Below are 27,962 nucleotides of genomic sequence, written 5' to 3'. Positions count from 1 at the left end.
TCTACTGGTTATGTTGTTAAGACCCTAAATGCTGATCAAATGGCATTTTATCTTATAATTACCTTTTAGTATGACTTTTCATTCATCTCATCCACTAGATTAGTGGTTTCTAATCCCAGTGAACATTAAATAAACTGCATACTTTTGTTTCATTAAAAATAAATAAATATCTAGGATTCTACCTACAGAAATTGTAACTTAATTGGCCTGGGTTGGACTCTAATATTTTTTTAAACTTTCCTAGGTAATTACAATGTGTAATCAGAGTTAAAATTTTCATAGCACATTAAAATATCATTAACTAGTAATAAGAATCCTCAGCAGATTATTTGAGATAGTTGAAAAAAGTAAAGCAAAAATTAAGAATCATTGCGTTTTAAAGATTATCTTAGAATGAAAATAAAGATATTTTAAAGTGTTTTAAAATTTTCCTCAAAGATAATAGGAGGCTTCTGCATTGAGATATCTGAGAACAATCATTACCTCCTTCTTCTTCAAACTCCAAAAGAAACAATGGGGATTAAGGACTCTGAGGAGACTGTTTACAGGCAAAAAAAAAATTTAAAACTTCTGGAAAATTAAAAGATGTGATAAAAAAAATTGAGACCTATGCATGCTTGGGATATAGGCAATGAAAAAGTACATTTTCACCCATAAAATCATGGAATAACAATAGATAAAAAGCAGCAGAAAATAGTAAGAGCCAGAAGGGAGGATTCAGCAAATATTTAATTAAAGAACTGCAAACCTGCAACTCTGAGTTTGGTTCCCAGAGCATCTGCAATGAGAAGTGTTAAAGAAAAATGGAGTAATAAGGACAAAGTGCTGGGAAGGCAATGAAAATAAATTCATTTTATATAAAAAGAATGTATAAAATACACATAAACAATTTAAGAATAATTACAAGTGAATACTCATGTATTCAGCACCCCCATTAAGAACAAAATATTGGTAGTACCTTAGAATTTCTCTCCTGATAATTTTCATTTTCTCCCCCACTGAAAGAAACCACCAAATTAATTTGATGATCATCATTTATTTCCTTACCCTTTCGAAAATAGTTTACTATTTATGATCACAACTATAACAATACATTATTTTCTTTTGTCTCCTCTTGAGCTCAGTATAAATGGATAGTATATATGATTCTTCTGTGACTTGCATTTTTGACTCAACAATGTATTTATGATTCAAACTTGTTGATGTCTGTGTGTAGTTGTGAGCTGTTCCTTTTCCCTGCTAGATAGTAATCCACTTTATACATTTGTCACTATTTTTTTGCCACAAGCTGTTGAAAAACATATGGATTGCCTCCATCTTTTGAATGTGTTTTATGAACAGTTCTGCTATGAATATTTTTATAATAATGCTTGATGCACATGTGTAGAACATTCCCCTTCGCTGTACACCTAGAAGTAATGTGTTCATATGTTCCACTCTCCTAGAGCATGCCAAAGTACTTGAACCAATTTATACTCCTACCAGAAGTATATGAAATACTGTGCTGCTTTGCATTTTAAATTCCCTACAGGGCCAAAGTTTTAAATTCTAATCTTTTGTGTGTGTCCAGTGGCTAAGCGGAAAAGAATCCACCTATAATGCAGGAGTTGCAGGAGCTGCAAGTTTGATCCCTGGGTCAGAAAGATCCCCTGGAGGAGGGCATGGCAGCGCACTTCAGTATTCTTGCCTGAAGAATCCCATGGACAGAGAAGCCTGGTGGGTTACAGTCCGTAGGGACTCAAAGAGTTGGACAGGACTGAAGCAACTGAGTGTGCGCACAGGCACAAGCCATATCAAAATAGAAAAGAGGAAGATAAAGTATTTGGAAACTGAAACCTTCATCATCTTATGATAGACAGAGATCCCTACTTGACCTACCCTGACATGTAACATGAGCAAAACAATTTGTCGTATTGCCCTATTGAGATCTATAAGTTGTTCTTCACTACATCCTCACCTTATTCATCTTGTCTGAGACAGATAAAATGTGAGAAGCAAATAAAAAAGCCACTTATATAATCTTGGTGAATGGAGTCCTTAAGGAAAGCAGAAAAAATCAGAAACTCTTAAAGAAGAGAACAAATTTCATTACATAGAAATTAGAAACTCTGTATAGAAAAGGCACTATGAAGAAATATAAAATACACACAACATGTTGTGACAAAATTGTTGGTACAGACAAAGAACATTATGTTATTGAAACACAGACAAGGGCTATGGAAAGGCAATTTACAAATATCCGTATTTAATAATAAGAATATTCACAATACTACAGAAAAATATATGTGTGCATATATATGTCATAACAAAGTACATTAAAAAAATATTTGTTTGCCTGTGTTAGGTCTTAGTTGAGGCAAGTGTGGATCTTTAGCTGTGGCATGAGAACTCTTAGTTGCTGCATGTGGGACCTAGTTCCCCAAAGAGGGATAAAACCTGGGTCCCCTGCATTGGGATCATAGAGTTTTAGCCCCTGGACCACCAAGGAAGTCCTCTAGATACATTCTGAGTATATATGTGTTGTATATGAACTAATATGAAAATATATTCATATGCATTTTATTTGTATGTGTAAAGAAAAGAATTTGGAAAAATATGTAGCCACCTTTGAACTATTAGAGTTTCAGAATTTTTTTTAGCTGTTGTTGCTGTTCATACACTAAGTCATGTCTGACTCTTTGCAACCCCACAGACAGCAGCATATGTGGCTTCCCTGTCCTTCACTATCTCCCAGAGGTTGCTCAAATTAAGTTCCTTAATTTTATAAAACATTTTTAAAACCATCAACATATAATAACATTTTGGTAGATGTACCATTAGTACTTAAAATTATTTGTTTCTTCAGTTTTGATTCTGTTGTTCTACAAGTGACAGTAAGTTCGGGTTGTTTCATGATATTGTTCAAAGCTTCTTTATACTGATTGAGCTGCTTGCTCTATAAGTTACTGAGAGGGGAATATTAGAACTTCAAACAACATGGATTTGCCTGTATCTTCCTTTGGTCTTGTCAATTTTTTTTTTAGTGTATTTGAAGCTATGCAATTATGTATAGACAAATTTAAGGTTGTTATATATTTCCTTGAATAAAACACATATTTATTTATTTGTTTATATATATTATGGAATGTCCATTTAGTTTGTCTGATAGTCTTGTAGCCACACCAGCATTCTTTTGCTTTTTATTTCCTGGTATATCTTTTCTGTCCTTTTATCTTTAACTATCTACATTTTTATTTCAAGTCTGTTTCTTGTAAACAGAATATAAATGAATCTATTTAAAATCTAGTCTGACAAATTTTGTCTTGATACACTTAAATAATCCTTAAGCACAAGAAAAGTTGTGCAGCATCATCAGTCACATGAAAATGCATTTTAAATAATTTGATGCCTCTACAAAGCCAGAAGAATGGTTACGTTTTAAAGAATGACAGTAACAAGTTTTGCAGAGACGTGGGACAATTGGCATTCTCATATATTGTTGATGAGAGGGTGAACTGGTGAAGCTACTGAAGAAAATCATTCAGCGATATCTACTGCTAAACCTAAACACAGCAATCTCAAGATACATCAACTCTGCTGATAGGTATGCACCCAACAGAAAAGAGATGAGTGCATATGTCCAACAAAAGACATGTGCAAGATTATACATACCAGCTTTGTTAATCACAGGCAAAACTGAAAACAACTCAAATATCTATCAATAGGAAAATGGACAAATACATCTTGGCTTCTTTGTGCAATGATGTATTAGCACACAACATAAGAAAAGAACTACTGATGTGTGAAAAGCATAGGTCTCAAGAACTTGATGTTGAGTGAAAGAAGCCAGATATGCAAGTGAAAGTGCTTGTGTGATTCAGTCACGTGAAGTTTACTAAGAAGCAAAATTAACCTTGGGTGATGGCTGTCAGAACAGTGATTGCTGCCAGTAGAGGTTGATTGGTAACGAGGGGGACTGGCGTGAGGAAACCTCCTGTGCTGAAGATGCTGCACACCTTGACCTGAGAAATGGTTTCATGAATGGATCCAAGTAAAAAACATCATCAATCTGTGCACTTCAGATGTGCACATTTACTGTGTATATTATGATCAGAAAAAAGAAAAGAAATATTCAGTTCTGTTTATTTTTTCCTTTCTTAAAAATTTAAATTTAATTATTTTAACTGGAAGATAATTGCTTTACAATACTGCATTGGTTCCTGCCGTATAGCAACACATCCCACCCCTCTAGTTTGTCCAAGAGCACCAAATTTGAGCTCCTTGCATCATATACCAAATTTTCCCTGGCTCTCTGATTTTACATATGGGAATGAATATGTTTCAATGACACTTTCTCAGTTTGTCCCACCCTCTCCTTCCCTCACTGTGTCCACAAGTCTCTTCTCCAGGTCTACATCTCCATTGCTGCCCTGCAGACAGGTTCATCAGTACCATCTTTCTAGATTCCATATATATATACACATATATATATGTATATATGCCTTAATATTTGATAGTTGTCTTTCTCTTTCTGACTGGCTTCACTCTGTACAAGAGGCTCTAGGTTTATCCACCTCATCATAGCTGAGTCAAATGTGTTCCTTTTTATGGATGAGTAATATTCTATTGTGTATATGAACCACAACTTCTTTATCCAAGCATCTTTCAATGAATATCTAGGTTGCTTGCATGTTCTAGCTACTGTAAATAGTGCTGCAATGAACACTGGAGTGCATGTGTCTTTTTTAGTTATGATTTCCTCAGGGTAAATGCCCGCTAGTGTGATTCTCGGATCATATGGTAGTTTTATTTCCATTTTTAAAGAACTCTCCGTACTGTTCTCCATAATGCTTGTATCAATCTGCATTCCCATCAAGAGTATAAGAGGGTTCCCTTTTCTCCACACACTTTCCAGTGTGTATTGTTTGTAGACGCTTTGATGATGACCATTCTGACCAATGTAAGGTGATACCTCAATGTAGTGTTAATTTGCATTTCTCTAATAATGAGCAAACAGCTGAGAAATGAAGAGAAGTGGAAGGCAAAGGAGAAAAATAAAGATATACCCATCTGAATGCAGAGTTCCAAAGAATAGCAAGGAGAGATAAGAAAGCCTTCCTAAGTGAACAATGCAAAGAAATAGAGGAAAACAATAGAATGGTAAAGACTAGAGATCTCTTCAAGAAAATTATAGATACCAAGGGACCATTTCATGCAAAGATGGGCACAAAAAAGGACAGAAATGGTATGGACCTAACAGAAGCAGAAGATATTAGGAAGAGGTGGCAAGAATACACAGAACTATACAAAAAAAAAAAAAAAAGATCTTAATGATAGCCATTAAGATTATAATGATGGTGTGATCACTCATCTAGAGCCAGACATCCTGAAGTGTGAAGTCAAGTGGGCCTTAGGAAGCATCACTATTAAAAAAGCTGGTAGAGGTGATGGGATGCCGGCTGAGCTTTTTCAAATCCTAAAAGAGGATGCTGTGAAAGTGCTGCACTCAATATGCCAACAAATTTGGAAAGCTCCGTAGTGACACAAGACTGGAAAAGGTCAGTTTTCATTTCAGTCACAAAGAAGGACAATGCCAAAGACTATTCAAACTATCACACAATTGCACTCATTTTACATGCTAACAAAGTAATGCTCAAAATCCTCCAAGCTAGGCTTCAACAGTACATGAACTGAAAACTTCCAGATGTTCAAGCTGGATTTAGAAAAGGCAGAGGAACCAGACATCAAATTGCCAACAACTGCTGGATCTTAAAAAAAGCAAAGGAATTCTAGAAAATCATCTACTTCTGCTTCATCGACTATGCTAAAGCCTTTAACTGTGTGGATCACAACAAACTGGAAAATTCTTCAAGAGATAGGAGTATCAGACCACCTTACCTGTCTCCTGCAAAACCTGTATGCAGTTCAACAAGCAACAGTTAGAATAAGACATGGAACAATGGGCTCATTCAAAATTGGGAAAGAAGTATGTCAAGACTGTGTATTGTCACCCTGCTTATTTAACTTCTATGCAGAGCACATCATGCAAAATGCTGGGCTGGATGAAGCACAAGCTGGAATCAAGATTGATGGGAAAAATAACAATAACCTCAGATATGCAGATGACACCACCCTATGGCAGAAATTGAATAGGAACTAAAGAGCCCCTTGATGAAGGTGAAACAAGAGAGTGAAAAAGCTAGCTTAAAACTCAACATTTAAAAGACTAACATCATGGCATCCAGTCCCATCACTTCATGGCAAATAGATGGGGAAACAATGGAAACAGTGACTGACTTTATTTTCTGGGGCTCCAAAATCACTGCAGATGGTGACTGCAGCCATGAAATTAAAAGATGCTAGCTCTTGCAAGAAAAGCTGTGACCAACCTAGACAGCATATTAAAAACTGAGGCATTACTTTGCCAACAAAGGTTCATATAGTCCAAGCTATGATTTCTCCAGTAGTCATGTATAGATGTGAAAGTTGGACTATAAAGAAAGCTGAGCACTGAAGAATTGGTGCTTTTGGGCACCAATTGGAGAAGTTGGAGAAGACTCCTGAGAGTCCCTTAGACTACAAGGAGATCCAGTCAGTCCGTCATGAAGGAAATCAGTCCTGACTATTCACTGGAAGGACTGATGCTGAAACTAAAGCTCCAATACTTGGCCAACTGATATGAACCAGCTCCTTAGAAAAGACCCTGATGCTGGGAAAGGTTGAAGGCGGGAGGAGAAGGGGATGACAGAGTATGAGATGGTTGGATGGCATCACTGACTCAGTGGACATGAATTTGAGCAAGCTCTGAGAGATGGTGAAGGACAGGGAAGCCTGGCATGTTGCAGTCCATGGGGTCACAAAGAGTTTGACATGACTGAGCAACTGAATATCAACAATAATGAGCAATGTTGAGTGTCTTTTAATGTGTTTATTAGCCATCTGTATATCTTCTTTGGATAAATGCCTGTTTAGTCCTTCTGCTCAGGTTTTGATTGTTTTGTTTTGTTTCTCTTGTTGTGTTTTTTTTTTTTTTTTTCCTGTCTCTCTCTCTCTTTTTTTTTTTTTTTTTTTTTTTTTCTGGTATTGAGCTGAATGAGTTGCTTGCATATTTTGGAGATTAATCCTTTGTCAGTTGTTTCATTTGCTATCATTCATTTTTCCCCTTTCTGAGGGTTGTATTTTCACCTTGCTTATAGTTTCCTTCACTATGCAAAAGCTTTGAAGTTTAATTAGGTCCCACTCACTTATTTTTGTTTTTATTTCCATTACTTTAGGAGATGGGTCATAGAAGATCTTGCTGTGATTTATGTCAGTGTTCTGTCAATGCTTTCCTCTAAGAGTTTTATATTTCCAGTCTTACATTTAGATTTTGAATCCATTTTGAGTTTATTTTTCTGTTTGGTGTTAGAAAGTGTTCTCATTTAATTCTTTTGCACATAGCTATCCAGTTTTCCCAAAACCACTTATTGAAGAGACTGTCTTTTCTCCATTGTTTATTCTTGCCTCCTTTGTCATAGATAAGGTGCTCATAAGTGTGTGGATTTATCCCTGGGCCTTCTATAATCCCCAGATCAGTACATATGAAGTAATTCAAGATGTGCTAGCTTGGATTTTATGTTATCTCCCCATAACGTAGGCTTGGATAAAGTGAGTTGCTTCCGTATACCACTGCTCAGCCGTGCACACATGTTTTGGGTGGTCTTATTTCCAAGGTTTTGAACAGTGAGTTAATCCTTTGATCTTCATGGAGGGTTGTACTGCTGCTGCTGCCCATCACTTCAGTCGTGTCTCACTCTTTGTGATCCCATGGGCCACAGCCCACCAGGCTTCTCTGGCCACACGATTTTCCAGCAAGAATACTGGAGTGGGTTTCCATGCCCTCCTCCAGGGGATCTTCTGGGCACAGGGATCAAACCAGTGTCTCCTGAGTCTCCTGCACTGGAGGTAGATTCTTTACTGCTGAGTCACTGAGGAAGCTCAGAGGGTTGTGCTAAGACAACTTAATGAGGTGGAATGAGAAGGAATTATCACAGTGTTTTTTGCCCTTTGTCCTCTAGAAAGGATTTGCCCAGATGATTTATTAAGAATGATAATTTTTGTTTATACTCTAATTTTGTTGCCAGTTCTTTCTGCCACTTTTGAGATGGCCAATAAATAATAATGATTTTTGGAAGTATTGTGATCATACAATAGAGTAGCAGTTATTTTCATGCTGGTGAAATGTGTTAATATTTTCTATTTAAAGATGCGATGCCATTTGTTCTTTTCCATAAACCCTGAAGTTTCTTTGAAAGCTCAGGTAAACACACACTATCTTATGAAATGTCACTTCTGCTAGACAGAAGACATTTGGAACCTCTGAAACAGTTAAGCAGAGTAGGTATGAGAACAGAGAGTACTGTTTTAAAGATTTTGGGGTGGCTGTATGGAATTATTATGCCAAGTATTCTGCTCGTCTGAGTTTCATCTCTTAGTGGATAATTTTGAGAATGAATACTGGCAACAGTCCCTCTTGGCAGCATATAAGCAATTTAGTACAGGTATAAGAGTACCTGTTCTGGAGACAGACTGCTCAGGTTCAAATGCTGTCTTCATCAGTTCTGTGTTGTGAAGACATAGGCAATTTACTTCAGCTCTCTGAGCCTGTTTCCTCATCTGCAGAAGTGGGGATAATAGTACATTCCACAGAGGCTTATTGTGAAGACTAAATAAAATAGCCTATGGGAAAGCATCTAAGGAAAAAAAAAGAGACTCTGGGGAGTATTTTTTTTTTTTTTTCAGCCATTTGTTTACACTTTGTGTGCACAGCAAGAAGTAGGAGAGGTACGGAATCCAGCTGGAACTGAAATGTTGATTAGTGGATTTGGGAGGAATGATTAACTGAAACAATTGGTGTAAATTGTTTAGAATAATACCTGGCACGTAATGTTTGATGAATAGTGTTAGCTCTCATTTATCGGCACTTTGAAAAAACAGGTTCATGTTTGCAATCTAGACATGTCTTAATCATTGAGTAGATTCAGAAAAGATATTGACTTATTTTTAATCTCTTTATTATTCATTGATGACAAAGCTTTAGAGTGGAGATTCAAAAATCACTTGCTGATGAGGAACCAGAGATGTGTTCTCCACTTTGATTTTTCCTATGTGGGTTCTCTGTAAACATTTGTGCTGTGCACAGTCAGACTACATGATTCCCTGTTTCTCACATGGCAGAAAGCTGCTGTTGTTCAGTCGCAAAGTCATGTTCGACTCTATGGCCCCGTGGGCTGTAGCACGCCAGGGCCCTCTGTCCACTATCTCCTGGAGCTTGCTCAAATTCATGTGCCTTGACTTGGTAATGCTATATAATCATCTCATCCTTTGCCACCCTGTTCTTTTGCCTTCAATCTTTCCAGCATCAGGGTCTTTTCTAACAAGCTGGCTCTTCATATCAGGTGGTCAAAGTATTGGAGATTTAGCTTCAGCATTAGTCCTTTCAATGAGCATTCAGGGTTGATTTCCTTTAGGATTGGTTGGTTTGATCTCCTTGCTGTCCAAGGGACTCACAAGTCTTCTCCAGCACCACAGTTCAAAGGCATCAATTCTTTGGTGGTCAGTCTTCTATATGGTCCAACTCTCACATCTAGGGATGACTACTGGAAAAACCATAGCTTTGACTATATGGACCTTTGTCCACAAAGTGATGTCTCTGCTTTTTAATATGTTGTCTAGATTCTTCATAGCTTTCCTTCCAAGTCTTTTAACTTCATGGTTTCAGTCACCATCCACCATGATTTTGGAGCCCAAGAAATTAAAATCTGGCATTTCTTCTACTTTTTCCCCATCTATTTGCTATGAAGCAATGGAACTGGGTGCCATGATCTTAGTTTTTTAAATGTTGAGTTTTAAGCCAGCCTTTTCACTCTCCTCTTTCACCCTTATCAAGAGACTCTTTAGCTCCTCTTCGCTTTCTGCCCTTAGAGTGATATCATCTGCATATTTGAGGTTGTTGATATTTCTCCCAGTAATCTTAATTCCAGATAGTGACTCACCCAGGCCAGCATTTTGCATGATATACTCAGCATAGAAATTAACTAAGCAGGGTGACAATAAATATACAGCTTGTCATACTCCTTTCCCAGGGTGAACCAGTCAGTTGTCCCATGTCTGGCTCTAACTTTTGCTTCTTGACCAGCATACAGATTTCTCAGGAGAAAGGTAAAGTGGTCTGTTACTCCCATCTAAGAATTTTCCAGTTTGCTGTGATCCACAGTCAAAGGTTCTAGTGTAGAACCTTTGTAGAACCATGTAGAGCCTAACATGAAGCTGAAGTGGATATTTTCTGGAACTCTCTTGCTTTCTCCATGATCCAACGAATGTTGGCAATTTGATCTCTGATTCTTCTGCCTCTTCAAAACCCAGCTTGTATATCTGGAATTTCTTGGTTCACATTCTGCTGAAGCCTAGCTTGAAGGATTTTGAGCATCACCTTGCTAGCATGTGAAATTAGTACAACTGGACAGCAGTTACATGTAATTTCTACTGTACATGGCAGAATAGGTGACCATTCAAATATTCTATAGTCCTCCATATTATTTCTTATTCTACATTTGTAATTCTTTCTTTTTTTCAATTTAGTTTCAAGTTCCTTCAGATGAATTATAAATTTGACCTATGAATTCAAAAGAAGCTCCCATGTTGCATAATGCCCATGTGTTCCAACTTCTCAGGTATCTTGCACTTAATCTTTTCATCATCTTTCTGTAAAAGGGCAATGAATTTTTAGAGTCACAAGTAAATTTAGCATCTTCTCAGAAACTCATTTTGCATTTTTTAAAAAAACCGCAGTACCTGAATGAAAAATCCTCAAGGACTACACTTCATTTTTTTGCCTAGTGGCAAATATTGCTTGATTATGCTGGCAGTTAGAATGGTTTAGCTTTCATTTAATTTTTCTGCAAAATGGCATGTAGCCCACTGTCTATAGATGGATCCCAAAAGCCTGACTACAGGTAAATACCCTCCCTGTCCATCTGGATAGCTACTAAATGCCAATCATTCAGGAATGCAAAAAGAGCTGAATGGGTTACTGAATTTTTACTTTTCTTCCAGTTTTATGCCTTTTCCCCTAAGTTTTGTTCCTTTCACTGTTCTAATTTCCCTTCTGATTTACTCTGATAGCAGCCTTTGGGCATCCTTGATTTTTCTATCAGAATGACAACATCTCTTACTATTCTGCCAGAGTTTCATTCTCTGTTCTCCATAGGATTTATGCCAATGGAGGATTTAAGCAATTGATAAACTGTAACACACCCCTCACATATAACTGATGCTGGTGTTCATTCAGGGCTCTTCATGTGAGTTTGAGGTGTCAGTGTAGCTGCCCAGTATAATACACTGTTTTCAAGGCTCTGAAGACACAATTTCCCAGGTTAATGATATCTTTGTTGTTTTTAACCTTGATTAAGGAGAGAGATGATAATATATAACTATCTTGAATTTAGATTCCTTGTCTCACATCCTACCTTGAATTTAGTTTCCTTATCTTCACATCTTGCTGTCTGTACAGACTTTGACATTTTTTAAAAAACACTCTGAGCTTCCTCTTTATACTCAGGAAAATCAAAATTACCTGTGAAGTTTGCTGTGTGGACCAAATGAGATACCATAATCTGAGAAAGTGCCTTGGAAACTATCAAGGGATTTATCACTATAAAATATAAGGATGTACAATAGTATTTATTATGTTAAGAAAGATGGCATCAGGCACTGAATACAAAGTGGAGACTTAAAAACTTATAAGAATCTCAATGACAGGAATCATGCCATTGTATTATTCTGTGCTCCATATATTGTCTGAAACAAGGTCCACCTCATAAATGTTTGTTAAATGGGAAAAAATAACAACTATAATTTTCAGGTCCTATTGCTGAACTCTAATAGATTCACTTTCTTGTAGAAAGTGATTTTTTTCAACATGCTGAGAATAAATCAATACTTATTTATTTCTTAAGGGTTTACTACGAATGAGGCACTTGGCATGAATCATGAGAAACATAAACAAATTATCCAAAAATCAAAGAGGGAGCATTCTGATTTAGAGTAGTGAGTTCAGGCTATGTGTTTAACTCTCTGATCTCCTTCACCCACAACCCCTTCTAATTTGTAAACTTTATCAGCATCAGGAAGCAGAAATGGCAGAAAACTATAAAATTTTAGTAGAAATAAAACAGAGTTGAAAGGAAAGTTTTCCAACCTCCAAGTCACTAGATGCAAATAGAAAACTGAATGTGTGTAAAAGGACCCCCAGAAGGTCTTAATGCAACCAAAGTCAAAGAGATGAGCTGTCTTTCTTGCTCTCTCCTCCACATGTATTTGGGTATGCAAACATGCATTCGCATAAACATATCTCTATCTGAAGGAAAAAGCAGAACAGTGGAGTAGGTTAAAAAAGAAGCCATTATAAAATTTAAAACTAAGATGAATTAAAAGCAAAAATTTATATCATTCAAAGAAAGGGGATATAAGCATAAAAGGAAAATATCTCCGTTACATTGATCTAAATTCTATAATATTTTAAAGCATGTATATATTATATGAAAATTCATGATCATGTTAAAAATCTTACTGAAAAAGCTCTATTTCCAAGGAAAATGCTATATTATCAAAGCTGACTTAAAAAGTAAAGAAATTCAAGTAGATAAATAGTGCAATAGGAGTTAAGAAATTGTGGAATAATATCACCTATGATATAACCATATGCAGATGAGGCACAGAATATTTCCATCAAACTTTAAAAAAAGCATGCATTTTCTGTGATCTTGAAACTATTTCTGAGCACTAAAAAAACTTACTTAATTTATTCAATGAGAAAAGCAAAACCAAAATCCTAAAAATGAACACAGAAACATACAGGCCAATGTAAGGTACTAATACTGTTGTGCCTATTCTAATTTTTTGCCTAATGAACTTGTGAGTCTTGTTCTTATGTGTAAAAAATTATTTGAATTTTGATTAACATTTTATTTAAAATATAGATTGGCCATTGAATAACAAATGCATTTACCTGAAGTAGTTGAATGACAAATTAAATATTCTGACAAAAATATTGAAGCAAGAGGAATTTTATGAGAAAAAATATGTGAATATACAAAAATTCCAAAAATATGTTTTCTTATCAAATCATTTGATGTTAATGTGACTACTGAGTCTATTTGCTTAAAATAGACTTTTTCACACCAGGAAGGATGGACGGTTGAACACTTAAAAGGGTCATTTTGAACATCATTCTTGTGTTGTCCAGGGATGCTTGATAACAAACATCTCTAAAATCTCAGTACTCCCTGTGGCACAGATGCTTTTCTCACTTGGCCTCTCAGCTCATAAGTTGGCTGAGGCTCTGTCCCTCCCAATCTTCACTCCAGGTCGCGGGCTGATGGAGCATCATGTGTCTGACCCATGGCTGGTATAGTGGGTTGAATTGTGTTCTCCAAAAATTCCACGCCCACCTGGAACCTCAGAATGTGACCATATTTGGAAACAGGGCCTTTGCAGCCGTAACTAGTTAAGAATATTGAGATAAGATGATCCTGAATTTAGGCTGGGCCCTAAATTCAATTCCTGATTCCCTTATAAGAGGAGGAAAGGGCACAGAGTCACAGAAAAGTAATGTGAAGATGGAGGCAGAGCTTGAAGTGATGTATCTACAGGCAAATGCCAAGGGTTGCCAGCAGTCACCAAGATCTCACCCACAGGCATAGATAGAATGGTTTCTTCCTTAGAATCTCCAGAACGAATGAAGCCTGCTAACTCCTGACTTTCTTCTTCTGGCCTCCTAAACTGTGAGATAATAAATTCCTGTTGTTTTAGGCCACCCAATTCTGTGGTAATTTTTTATGACACTTCTAGGAAACTTATGTGGCCGGTGACTGAGGCCATGGGAAAGAGTGTTCTGGAGTGTCACACTTTGGCATTAAAGGTTCAGCTGAAAGTGGTGTGTCTCCTTCCCACTCATAACTCACTAGCCAGAACTATTCACACAGCCTCATGCAAGCTGGAGGGAGTCAGGAAATGTACTCCTAACAGGCGCTGAAAAACAAAGAACCAGAAGTATTTGGCAATGACACTAAAGGCCATTCCAGAGCCCACTGTACTACTTTGCTTTCAGAGGCAGAAGTACAGGGGGAAAAAGAACTTTGCAAATGTATGCTGATGAAAATAGATGGCACTCAAATCCTCTTCTCTTGTTACAAACAGAGATAATTTGCCCCCCAAATCTCTGAAATGATGTTCCATATATTTTGTTGACAGTTACATCAAATCTGAATTCTAAAACCCCTCTTAAAATCTGGCAATGACTCAATGTTAGTAAGAAAAGGCTTCCTCATAACCTTCTAAATAGCATTTTTAGGAACAACATCAGGAAAATATTGTCTGAGTTCATCTTGCAGAGATTGCATTTGGGTATTTTCTTTGACACAGTTTATAAGAGCCTTGTCTTTGTAAGCTTCATTAAGACAAGAAAATGATGAGGCATTTTAAGAGACAATTTGCTGGATTCTGACTCTCTACATTCAAGGTAAATTATAGAAAGAAATAATGCTTGTGTTTCAGATATAACGTACTCAAAACTTCAATATATCAGAAAACTGTACCAAGCTTTGGTGAAAGTTCTACTTTTTTCATAATTGGGGCACTCAGTCTTCAACTTAGCACTTCCTCGTTTTAGGGAAACCAAAGGGAAAATGTGTTTCAATTTTTAAATCCAGCAGCCAAGGTGTCTCCTGTTGACAACTGAAGAACCTCAATACAAGACAAAATACTTCGTGAGTGTATTCAAATCTTCATAGAGCAAGGCAAATATCTTATGTGCAGCAAACATCTCTTCACCTAATTCACCTGCTTATGACATGGTTAATATCGAAATGGGTTCCTGGGCTGTTTTTGGAAGGCAGTGCGTAGAGGTGGTGATGCAGGCAGGTCTGATAGAGGGTGAGAGTTGGCCCCTCTCTCCTAGGAGGGGTGGCGCCCAGAGCCACCCCTCTTACCAGCCCCCCAAAAGCAGCTAATCCCAAGCTGGCCTGGTCTCACAAGCTGTTCTAATTTTTACTTTTATCCACCATGTAGGCCAAGCTAGTGGCCTTATGGTTGAAAAGAAGTGGAAGAGAAGGAATAATGTGACTGATGGCATTCAGCCCTCCTGCCTGAGGCTTGGTTAGCAATTGTACAGAGTATCAAGAAAAGCTTCTCAGAGATTAAGAATAGCCAGAATCGCAGAAGTCCTAGTCTAGGATGAAGCTCTGAGTCACCTCAGTGACAAGAAATTGAGCCCTCAATGTCAGTGGTTATGTGCATTATGTATATAGGACATGACTTAGTCTTTCTTCTGTAGCTTCCTTTAAAAATCAATGGAGAACTGACTGTCCCCTCACCTCTTTAAGGGCTTCCCTGGTGGCTCAGATGGTAAAGAACCTGCCTGTAATGCAGGAGAACCAGGTTCGATCCCTAGCAAGGGAAAATCCCCTGGAGAAGGGAATGGCTACCCACCCCAGTATTCTTGCCTGGAGAATTCCACAGAGGAGCCTGGTGAGCTACAGTCCACGGGGTCACAAAGAGTTGGACACAACTGTGCAAATAACACTTTCACTTTTTTTACTTTTTAACTTACCTCTTTAAATAGTGGTAGCTCACTTTTCTCCTGAAATTTTGGAAAATGATAAAACAGGGGAAATAAGCGTCACAGCACAACTCTGTCACCAAAGTGGTGATTACCTCAAGGCAAGTGGGCAGGCACTGATGGCCCTTTCACTGGTCCTGGCAGGTCTGATGGCTGCCCCCCCAGTCCAGACTTCTCTCCAGCTGCAAAGTCAGTCCACACTGGAGCCCAAGCAAGCTTAATTGGATGAAGCTGAGGCTTTGAGGCTGGGGTGCATGCTTACAGCTGGACTTTGTCTGCACATCTATCTTGAGTTAAACAAAGCTATTGTTTTATGCTGAGCAACAGAAGTCACAAAAACAGCCATAGCATTTACACCATCTCAGCATCTGGGTCCAGTCTCTTCTGCCCCATCTTATATGAAACCTGCTTGGCATCACACGGAGCTTGTTACCCTGCCCAACGACATTCCAGCTACCACCAGCCAGAAGCTATAGCCAGTCCGGTCAGCTGTCACAAGCAAGACCTTGGACACTGGCACTATCAATGACAGCAAATAATCCCTTGGTAAGAGATAGAAACTTCCCTCCTAAATCTGCTTTTGAAAAAAGTGAAAGGCACTCATTCATGTCCGACTCTTTGTGACACCATGGACTATACAGTCCATGGAATTCTCCAGGCCAGAATACTGGAGTATTTCCTTTCCTTGTGCCTTTCCTTGTGTGGATGGCACTTCAAAGGTGTCCCCATGCACTTGGAGTCCACGAGCCAGAGGCATTACACAAATGTGCTTAACATTTCAAGACTGGTTTCTCTGTTCATACCCAATTCTGCAGTTCTGAAGCCTTGGAACAGGAACTATGCTGATCCCCAAAGGCGCTGATGCTGGAAATCGTTTCTGTGAATTTTCCTTCATCAAAGAAAGTCACTATTTCACTTGCATGTATGAAGGATAGTTTCACTGAACATAGACTTCTAAGCTTTTTTTTTTTTTCTTGTTGCATCACTGTTACTGAGTCCAAGCTCCTACTGCTCATCACACAACAGGCCAATAAGTAAAGAGACAAGGTGTTCAGGCAAAAAACAACAACTTTGTTCCAAAAGCCAGGAAACTGAGAAGACAGCAGATTAATGTCCTAAAATAACCATCTTAACTCAGAATATAGTTCAGTCTTCTCTTATATTAAAGGAAAAGGGAAGTGGCAAAGTTCAAGATTAAATGGTAAAGCTGAGTGCAGACTTCTTGGTAACACCTAGCCTTCAAGGGAAGCAGAACACCTCTTTGTTCTTCTGCTTGCTCACGTAGGCTGGATCCCAAGTTCACAAAAACTTCAGATTGTTAGCAGTTATCTTTTACCTTGCCATTCTTAGCTCTGCTTATTAACAAGTTTCTGGGTTGAAAACAAACTTATCTGTAACAAGTAGTGGCCATAACATGGGATGGAAACGGTCTTGAGGGAATTTATTTGAGGGAACTTAATGAGTTATTTGGGCACAAGCAACATTTCTGTAATCTTTAACTCTTTATATGAAGGGTCAGAGTACTAGAGTACATAATCTAAAAACTGAGGGAGGCAGTTCCAACATGGTGTTAGTTCTGTGGTTCCTCTATTACAGCACTTTAATGTGTGGGACTTCCTTCTTATCTTCGTGGTTTTCAGTTTGGAAGCTGAAATTTGCATCATTGCTTCCCTATAAGTAATACTTTCTATATATTTTATTCCTCTTGCTTGCTTGCTTTTAGTTTTTAACAGTTTGATTGCCTGAGCATAAGTTTACTTCTTTTGTCCTCCACCTGGGTTGGGGTTCACCGAGCATCTTGAATTTATAGGTCTTTTGCCAAATTTGGGAAGTTTTGAGCCATATTTCTTTAGATATTTTTTCAGCACCACACTCTCTCTCCTCTTCTTCTGAAACTCTGAGCTAAGTCTTAGAATTTTTAAAACTGTCACACAAGTATCTGAGTATCTGTCCAACTGCAATACTTTGGCCACCTGATGCAAAGAGCTGACTCAATGGAAAAGACCCAGATGCTGGAAAAGATTGAAGGCAGGAAGAGATGGGGGTGACAGAGGATGAGATGGTTGGATGGCATCACTGACTCAATGGACATGACTTTGAGAAAAAATCTGGGAGCTGGTGATGGACAGGGAAGCCTGCCGTGCTGCAGTCCATGGGGTCACAAAGAGTCAGACATGACTGAGCAATTGAACAACAATCCCTCTATTATTCAGATAGAATAATTTCTATTAATGTAGACTGTATCCTCTCTCATTTCCATTCTGCTCTAGAGTATATGCAGTGAATTTCTTTTTTAGAGAGAGAAGGATATTACTTTTGTTGCTTCTGAAATTTCCTATTGATTCTTCTGTCTCATTACTGAACTTGCTTTCTTTTTTTTTTTTTTTCTTTTGAAAATTGAACTGATACTAGAACCACAACAGAAGATGGGTCAGAATTTGCAAACTGAAGATAAATTAACCATAACAGTTGCTTGCTAAAACAAATATCAATATTTTGTCATGATGTATACAAGACCCAGAATCTCATAACACAATCAAAATGTCCAGAATATGCTTGAAAACTGCTTGGCAAATGAAGAACCACAGAAATCTCAACTCACATGAAAAAAGGCAATAATTAATAGACACCAAAGATTTTAAAGATGTTGGAATTATCTGACAAAGGCTTAGATATGTATTATAGCAATGCTCCAACAAGAAAAGCCAAAATCTCTTCAAAAGAACATACTCCCATGAGTACAAAAATAATAAGCTGTCCCATAAATGTTCAGTATGGGATCTCAATGGTGCTCTATCTTTTGTTTAGGTTCTCAGTATCTTGGGTAGGCTTGTTAGAACTAGACCCAGGCATGACAACTTCAGCTACATCCAAGAGTTTATAAAGAGTTTTATGGAAACATCTTCCAAGTTTCTTCCTCTTTGTGTGTGATCTTCACCTACTTCCCACTTACCCAGGGAATCTTTTTCAGTTCTTCAGTCAGAATTTAGCCTAATTTGTCTTGCAACTGCAACTCTGCCTGTGAACAAGTAGTGGAAGACCTGGAGAAAAAAAAAGGTAAAGTTACCTACATTTTGGCAGTACTTTGAATTCTGGTATTCTTTTCCAATCCATCTGCTACTGTTTACTTCTCAAAGTCATCAAACAGCTTCTCCATGCCTTTCGTCCTGGTTTTATATCTCTATATGTTGGTAAAGACAGAATGGACTATACTTACTCCGTCTAACTCACAACCAACACGTGAACTTGATTTTTTTTTTTTAATAAATGTATGGTTTCTGAAAAAATGTATTTATATATGCAAGACCTGCAATAGAAATGACAGTATAAATTATACTAACACCTTGGAAAGCATTTTAGGTAACTAACATGTCTCCTACACTGCTCACTCAGAATTCTTTCTTGCTCTGTCTTCTAAGTATGCCTACCAGCTATGATTCCTCAGAGAGAGATTTGCTCTTTGTAATTTGCATTATAAAGGCAAGAGATTTCTTTTCATTTTTCAAATATAAAATTATGTTAAAATATTGAATATTCTCTTTCAAGCCAGGCCTGACTAATATTCTGCTACATCCTTTTGACTGAAGTGGTTTGGCATTCCCTTCTCCAGTGGACCACATTTTGTCAGAACTCTCCACCCTGACCCATCCATCTTGGGTGGCCCTGCATGGCATGGCTCTTAGTTTCATTGAGTGACACAGGCTGTGATCCATGTGATCATTTTGGTTAGTTTTCTGTGATTGTGGTTTTCAATAAAATCATACTAAAACACTGAATATTCTTCTTTAAGCCACACCTGACCCTAATGTTCTTCTGTGTCCTTTTGACTTCACCTTCCAATTCAGAATTGCTGCCCTAACATATACTGACTATATGCAGGTTTCAGAAGCCCCAAAGTATTTGTTGAATTTTTGGCACTTGTGGACCAAGTACTGAACAAGGAAAGGCAACTTGAAAATTAAAATGTGGTTCACAGAATCTATCATGGGGGTATCCTGCTTAAGAAACTTGAGAATCTTCTGTAAATAAATTTTCAACTCATATTGAAGGTCTTGGATATACAAAATTGTCCTTACAAAGTGAAAAATTGCTCCAAATGGCCACTTTTTCACATTTAACATTGCAGCACTTTCTAAATTATGGTGGAAAGCAAGATTGTTCATAAGAGTTTAATCTGTTCTAACAACTTATTCTCCTACTCCTATCTGTCTGATGAAATGTTTCTCACTCTATAAGTTCAAGTTGAATGTTACCTTTACACTAAGACCTTCATTGATATCCCCAAAGTTCTTCTCTTTTCTAAGTTCTTATACTACTTTGTTCACACCAAAGTTTTTATGATGTCTGTTATGTTTTATTTATTTATTTGTTGGAGGGTAATTACCTTACAATATTGTGTTGATTTCTGCTGTAAGATAACATGAATCATATATATACATATATATGTTTATCTATGTATATATGCACTCCCTCTTGAACCTCCCTCTCACCATTCCCTATCCCAGCCCTTTAGGTCATCACAGAGCATGAGCAGCTTCCCACTAGCTACTTATTTTACATAAGGTAATGTATATATGTCAGTGCTATCTCAGTTCATCCCACCCTCTCCTTTCCCCCCGTGTCAATAAGTCCATTCTCTATGTCTGCATCTCTATTCCTGCCCTGCAAATAGTACCTTTTCTCTAAATTCTATATATATGCATTAATATATGATATGTGTTTTCTCTCTCTTACTTCACTCTGTATGACAAGCTTTAGTTTCATTCACATCACTACAAATGACCCAATTTCATTCCTTTTTATGGCTGAGTAATATTCCTTTATATGTACGTACCACTTCTTTATCCATTCATCTGATGATGGACATCTAGACTGCTTCCATATCCTAGCTATTGTAAATAGTGCTACAATGAACACTGAATGCATCCTGCAGAGGTATGGTGTTCTCAGGGTATATGCCCAGTATTGGGATTGCTGGGTCATATGGTAGCTCTATACTTAGATTTTAAGGAGCCTCCATATTGTTCTCCAATAGTAGTTGTATTGATTTACATTCTGATCAATAGTGCAAGTGGGTTCTCTTTTCTCCAGCACTTATTATTTGTAGATATTTTGATGATGATGACCATTCTGACCAGTATGAGGTGATAACCTCGTTATAGTTTTGATTTGCATTTCTCTAGCAATGAGCGATGTTGATTATCTTTTCATGTGTCTGCTGGTCATTTCTATGTCTTTTCTGGAGGAACATCTGCTTAGATCATTGGCCAATTTTTTGATTGGATTCTTTGTTTTTTTGATATTGAGCCACACGAGCTTCTTGTATATTTTGCAGGTTAATCCTTTGTCAGTTGCTTCATTTGCAAATATTTTCTTCCATTCTGAGGATCGTCTTTTCATTGTGTTTATGTTTTAATTTGCTGTGCAAAATCTTTTAAGTTTAACTAAGTAGCATTTGTTTAATTTTATTTTCATTATTCTAGGAGGTGGGTCAAAGAGGATCTTGCTGTGAATTATGTCAAAGTGTGTTCTGCCTATGCCTTCCTCTAAGAGTTTTATAGTGTCTGGCCTTATATATTATTGCAGTTGAAAATTGAGAAGCTCTATACAGTCAGCAAAAATAAGACTGGGAGCTGACTGTGGCTCAGATCATGAACAACTTATTGCAAAATTCAGACTTAAATTGAAGAAAGTAGGAAAAACCACTACCCCATTTAGCTATAACATAAATCAAATCCCTTACAATTATACAGTAGAAGTAGCAAATAGACTCAAGGGAATAGATCTGATAGAGTGTCTGAAAAACTATGGGCAGAAGTTCATAACACAAAGGAAGCAGTGATCAAACCTGTCCCCAAGAAAAAGAAATGAAAAAGGCAAAAAGGTTGTCTGAGAAGGCCTTAAAATAGCTGAGAAAGAAGAGAAGCAAAAGGCAAAGGAGAAAAGGAAAGATACACCCATCTGAATTCAGAGTTCCTAAGAATAGCAAGGAGAGATAAGAAAGTCTTCCTAAATGAACAATGAAAAGAAAGGCAAACAATAGAATGGAAAAGACTAGAGATCTCTTCCAGAAAATTACAGATACCAAGGAACATTTCATGCAAAGATGGGCAGAGTAAAAGACAGAAATGGTATGTATTTAACAGAAGCAGATGATATTAAGAAGAGGTGGCAAGAATACACACAAAAGTTATACAGAAAAGATCTTAATGACCCAGATAACCATAATGGTATGATTACTCACCTAGAGCCAGACATCCTGGAGTACAAACTCGAGTGTGCCTTAGGAAGCATCGCTACAAACACAGCTAGTGGAAGTGATAGAATTTCAGCTAAGCTATTTCAAATTCTAAAATGATGATGTGAAAGTGCTGCACTCAACATGCCAGCAAATTTGGAAAACTCAGCAGTGGTCACAGAACTGGAAAGAGTCAGTTTTCATTCCAATTCCAAAGAAGGGCAATGCCAAAACTTGTTCTAACTATGCACAATTGCACTCATTTCATGTGTTAGCAAGGTCATGCTCAAAATCCTCCAAGCTAGGCTTCAACAGTATATGAACCAAAACCTTCCAGATGTACAAGGTGGATTTAGAAAAGGCTTGAGGAACCAGAGATCAAATTGCCAAAATCTTTTGGGTCATAGAAAAAGCCAGAGAATTCCAGAAAAAACATCTATTTCTTTGATTACGCTAAAGCCTTTGTGTGTATAACAAGAACCTATGGAAATTTCTTAAAGACATGGGAATACCAGGCCACCTTACCTGCATCATGAGAAACCTGTATACAGGTAAAGAAACAACAGTTAGAACTGGACATGGAAAAATGAACTGGTTCAAAATTGGGAAAAGAGTTCAGTCACTCAGTCATGTCTAACTCTTCGTGACCCCATGGACTGCAGCAAGCCAGGACTCCCTGTCCATCACCAACTCCCTGAGTTTACTCAAACTCATGTCCATCGAGTCAGTGATGCCATCCAACGATCTCATCCTCTGCTGTCCCCTTCTCCTGCCACCAATCTGTCCCAGCATCAGGGTCTTTTCAAATGAGTCAGTTCTTCGTATCAGGTGGCCAAAGTATTGGAGTTTCAGCTTCAGCGTCAGTCTTTCCAGTGAACACCCAGGACTGATTTCCTTTAGGACTGGTTTCCTTTAGGATGGACTGGTTGGATCTCCTTGCTTTCCAAGGGACTCTCAACAGTGTTCTCCAACACCACAGTTCAAAAGCATCAATTCTTTAGTGCTCAGCTTTCTTTATAGTCCAACTCTCACATCCATACATGACCACTGGGAAAACCATAGCCTTGACTAGACGGACCTTTGTTGGCAAAGGAATGTCTCTGCTATTTAATATGCTGTCTAGGTTGGTCATAACTTTCCTTCCAAGGAGTAAGCATCTTTCTATTTCATGGCTGCAGTCACCATCTGCCGTGATTTTGGAGCCAAAAAAAAAAAAAAAAGTCTGACACTGCTTCCACTGTTTCCCCAACTATTTGCCATGAAGTGATGGAACCAGATGCCATGATCTTAGTTTTCTGAATGTTGAGCTTTAATCCAACTTTTTCATTCTCTTCTTTCACTTTCAACAAGAGGCTCTTTAGTTCTTCTTCACTCTCTGCCTTGAGGATGGTGCCATCTGCATATCTGAGGTTATTGATATTTCTCCCAGCAATCTTGATTCCAGCTTGTGCTTCATCCAGCCCAGCGTTTCTCATGATGTACTCTGCATATAAGTTAAATAAGCAAGGTGACAATATACAACCTTGACGTACTCCTTTTCCTATTTGGAACCAGTCTGTTGTTCCATGTCCAGTTCTAACTGTTGCTTCCTGACTTGCATACAGATTTCTCAAGAGGCAGGTCAGGTGGTCTGGTATTCTCCTCTCTTTCAGAATTTTCCACAGTTTACTGTGATCTACACAAAGACTTTGGCATAGTCAGAAAAGCAGAAATAGATGTCTCTCTGGAACTCTCTTGCTTTTTGGATGATCCAGCAGATGTTGGAAATTTGATCTCTGGTTCCTCTGCCTTTTCTAAAACCAGCTGGAACATCTGGAAGTTCACTGTTCACGTATTGTTGAAGCCTGGCTTGGACAGTTTTGAGCATTACTTTATGAAAAGAGTATGTCATGGCTATATATTGTCACCCTGCTTATTTAACTTATATGCAGAATACATAATGCAACATGCCAGGCTGGATGAAGCTCAAGCTTCAATCAAGATTGCTGGAAGAAATATCAGTAACCTCAGATAACCAGATAACACCACCCGTATAGCAAAAAGTGAAGAGGAACTAAAGAGCCTCTTGATGAAGGTTAGTGAGTGAAAAAGATGGCTTAAGCTCAACATTCAAAAAATTAAGATCATAGTATCTGGTCCCATCACTTCATGGCAATTAGATGGGGAAACAATGGATGCAGTGACAGACTATTTTTTTAGGCTCCAAAATCACTGCAGATGGTGACTGCAGCCAGGAAATTAAAAGACACTTACTCCTTTGAAAGAACATTATGACCAGCCTAGACAGCATATTAAAAAGCAGAGACATTACTTTGCCAACAAAGGTCAATATAGTCAAAGCTATGGTTTTTCCAGTAGTCAGGTATGGATGTGAGAGTTGAACCTTAAGGAAGGCTGAATGCTGATGAATTGATGCTTTTGAACTATGGAGTTGAGAAAACTCTTGAGAGTCGCTTGGACAGCAAGGAGATTAAAGCAGTCAATCATAAAGGAAATCAATCCTGAAACTTCACTGGAAGGACCTCTGCTGAAACTGAAGTTCCAATACTTTGGCCACCTGATGTGAAGAGTCAGCTCATTTGAAAAGACGTTGATGCTGGGAAAGATAGATGAGGAAGGAGAAGGGGATGACAGAGGATGAGGTGGTTGGATGGCATCACTGACTTTATGGACATGAGCTTGAGCAAGCTTCAAGAGATGGTGAAGGACTGGGAAGCCTGGTGTGCTGCAGTCCATTAGGCTGCAAAGATTAGGACACAACTGAGCAACTGAATAGCAAAAACAATCCATTTTGAGTTTATTTTTGTATACAGTGTTATGATGTGTTCTAATTTCATTCTTTTACATGTAACTCCAAATTTACAAGCACCAGTTATTGAAAAAGCTGTCTTTTCTCCATTGTATATCCCTGTCTCTGTTGTCAAAGCTAAGATGCCCATAGGTGTGCGCTCTGGACTTTCTATCTTTCCATTATCTATATTTCTGTTTTGGTGCCACTTCCATACTGTCTTGACTGCTGTAACTTTGTAGTATAGTCTGAAATCAGGTTGCTTGATTCTTCCAGCTTCACTTTACTTTCTCAAGATTGCTTTGGCTATTCAAGATTTTTTATTTATATAGTTTTGCTTTTTAGATAAGTGTCAGCTTCTTGATGGCATTGACATACTATCACTTTATATTTTCATCCCCTTCCTCAGTTTTTGGTAATATCTAGGTATGTATCTTTTTAAATAATGCTCAAAGGAGCTTTGCATAGCCACATCAGTGTTTGCATGGATAAATAATTTATAAAATAATTCTTTTTTATGAAAACGGAAATGTTGACTAGGAAATCAGATGTAGATTCAGAAGAAGAGAGCACTTGAAATATGAGTTATCATTAGTTCTTTTCCTTGTTTTATCATCTTTTGTCATTATTTACCTAATAAGATTTATCACTACTGAGATACCATACTTAGGAGTTGCTATAACTCTCGGATCTCTGGATAACACAAAAAAGACCAGAGACTGTCAGACTGACAAAAATGTAAAGAGAATTTACCAGATTCGTGATGCCCATCCACTTCATGGGACACACTAGTGTGATGTTTCAAATACAGCTTGAAAAGTAAGTTGTTAATCAAGTTTATGTGGTTAAAAAAAAAAAAAAAAAAAAACCTCCTTTCCATTGCTGTTGTTTCCAGTCACCCCTCAGTCCAACCAGCTTTCATTTTCATAACAAACACCCATTTCAGGGAGAAAGAGCATTTTTCAGAGAGACAAATGAGTATTTCAAACAAAGACAGAGATATTTCTGATCTGAAGTGATCAGATAAGAGGTCTGAAAATTATTCTCTTGATAATTTGAAGTGAATTTATCCATATATAAAGAACTATTAATGATTCCTGAGTATAAAGGAAGTAAATTAATATTTATTATTGGCTAAATGAAGTCATTGTGATTTCAGATCTGACATCTTTTGTAACATTCTTTTGTCACAACTCTGCTCTTCTGACTTTAAGGTCAAAAGTCTTTCAGATCTTCCCCTCATGGCTTTACAACATCTGAAATTTCAGAGACACCAGAAACCCACAGTTTTATTTTTTTCTGTGGCCACTGTTTGCGCCTCCCTGAAGTGAAGTGAAGTGAAAGTGGCTCAGTCGTGTCTGACTCTTTGTGACCCCATGGACTGCAGACTGCCAGGCTCTTCTGTCCATGGAATTCTCCAGGCAATAATACTGGAGTGGGTTGCCATGCCCTTCTCCAGGGAGTCTTACCAACCCAGGGATCAAACCCAAATCTCTCACATTGCAGGCAGATTCTTAACCCTCTGAGCCACCAGGGAAGCCAAAGAATACTGCAGTGGGTAGCCTATGCCTTCTCCACGGTTCTTCCCAAGCCAGGGATCAAACCAGGTCTTCTGCGTTGCAGGCAAATTCTTTACCAGCTGAGCCACCAGGGAAGCCCTGCCCTAGTGAGAGTCAATTACTTCATATTTATGTCTTCCAAACTAATCAGAGGCTATTATACTCCAACATGTTAAGACAGAACTCATCAAAGTGTGACTCCAGACCGCTGCCATCACAGACACCAGCTGTAGGTGTCTGAGGTAATGATTAACACATTTCACTCTAGCCACACTAGTGCAAAGTCTCTGACAACCAAGGATCTCTATCTTAACACTTAGCTAATTCTTGAGTACTACTAAGTGGATAATAAATAATTTGGAGATTCACATAAGCCTGTTTTTTAAGGACAAGGTCTTCAGTGGGATGTCTAACGAGTTCCTTACTAAATATGCCCTGAAAAGTGGGATGCTCAGGCTCATGGCCAACACTCATGCCATTTCTCTTTATAATACCAGTGTTTCAAGTTTAGATATAGATATGGATATAGGTGGAGATAAATCCTCAGGTATCGCATTCCCCTCACCTAAGCAGTTAACTAATAATCATCTAATTTCTATTCAGCAGCAACTGATTCAACTTACATCATAACAAGTAATGGCCTTTTGGAACTACAAAGGACAGACCTAAACTCTAATACTTATATCACTTATTTTATTTACTGGATCCTGAAACCAACTAGATTTCTTACCATGTTTATTTACAACTATCATAAAACTTTCAATAAATTCAAGAATATATACATATATATATATATTTACATATTAATATATGTAGACAATAAACCCAAAATGTCATCTCAAGCCACCAGTTTTTCTTGTAAACATGACTGGCAATTTTATCTTCTGCTCTTGCTTTTGAACCCTGATGTGGTTCCATGAAAAGTGACGGAATAAAATTCCCCAAAAACCATAGAGCACAGGAGTCTCTGACCATCAGAGAGGTGGTCAGGCCTGGGAGTAGTCTTAGGGAGGTGGGCAAAATGCTCCGCCAGTATAAACAACAGGGCAGAGAGGAAGAAATAACCAAAGAAGGAATTCAAGAAATGTGGTAAAGGAGGAAATCAGGAGGGCTGATCTGTGAGTCAGATGAGACCTTCTTCTGTTCATAATTTGCATAGACGATGGTTTTCCTTTCTTTCATTTTCAGTCAATTTATGTCTTTAGATCTAAAGGGAGACTCTTGTAAACAGCATGTAGTTGGATCATGTTTTTTATTTTTAAATTCATTTTACTAATCTTTGCCTTAATTGGTAAACTTAATTGCTTCACATTAAAAGTGATGACTGATGATGAAAGATGTCTTTTTTCATTGTGTTATTTAATGGACATTAGTTTGAGCAAATTTCCAGAGATAGTGAAGGACAGGGAAGCTTGGTGTGCTTCAGTCCATGGGCTCACAAAGAGTCAGATACAGCTTAGCTACAGAACAACAATTACAACTTAGCTACAACAACAATTACCCAACAACAACAATTACATATATATACACACACACACACACACACACACACACACACACACATATAGAGAGATAAATCTATAGTTAAAGATATAAAGATAGATGTATTAAATAGATAGATAATTTTGGTTCCTCAATTCCTCTAATACTGCATTCTTCTGTATTTGATTTTTTTCTACTTACCATTTTGATTGCCTCTTCATTTCCTGTATATTTTTAATCACTTTCTTATGGTTACTA

At 37.7% G+C, this 27,962-nt stretch overlaps 1 long non-coding RNA gene across 1 annotated transcript; it reads right to left on the bottom strand.

The window, feature by feature from the left end:
• Window positions 1-4,800: 4,800 nt before the first annotated feature.
• On the bottom strand, window positions 4,801-20,855 carry LOC122451321. The gene is made up of 2 exons (XR_006272375.1): window positions 20,790-20,855; window positions 4,801-4,951 (listed from the first exon to the last, which is right to left on the bottom strand). It is a non-coding gene; the product is annotated as an uncharacterized LOC122451321 (long non-coding RNA).
• Window positions 20,856-27,962: the final 7,107 nt, after the last annotated feature.

Source organism: Cervus canadensis, chromosome 1 (assembly GCF_019320065.1).
Source record: "Cervus canadensis isolate Bull #8, Minnesota chromosome 1, ASM1932006v1, whole genome shotgun sequence".
In the NCBI taxonomy this organism is placed as follows: domain Eukaryota; kingdom Metazoa; phylum Chordata; class Mammalia; order Artiodactyla; family Cervidae; genus Cervus; species Cervus canadensis.
Note: the sequence above shows the minus strand (reverse complement) of the source record. Positions and strands in the feature narration are given on the sequence as shown.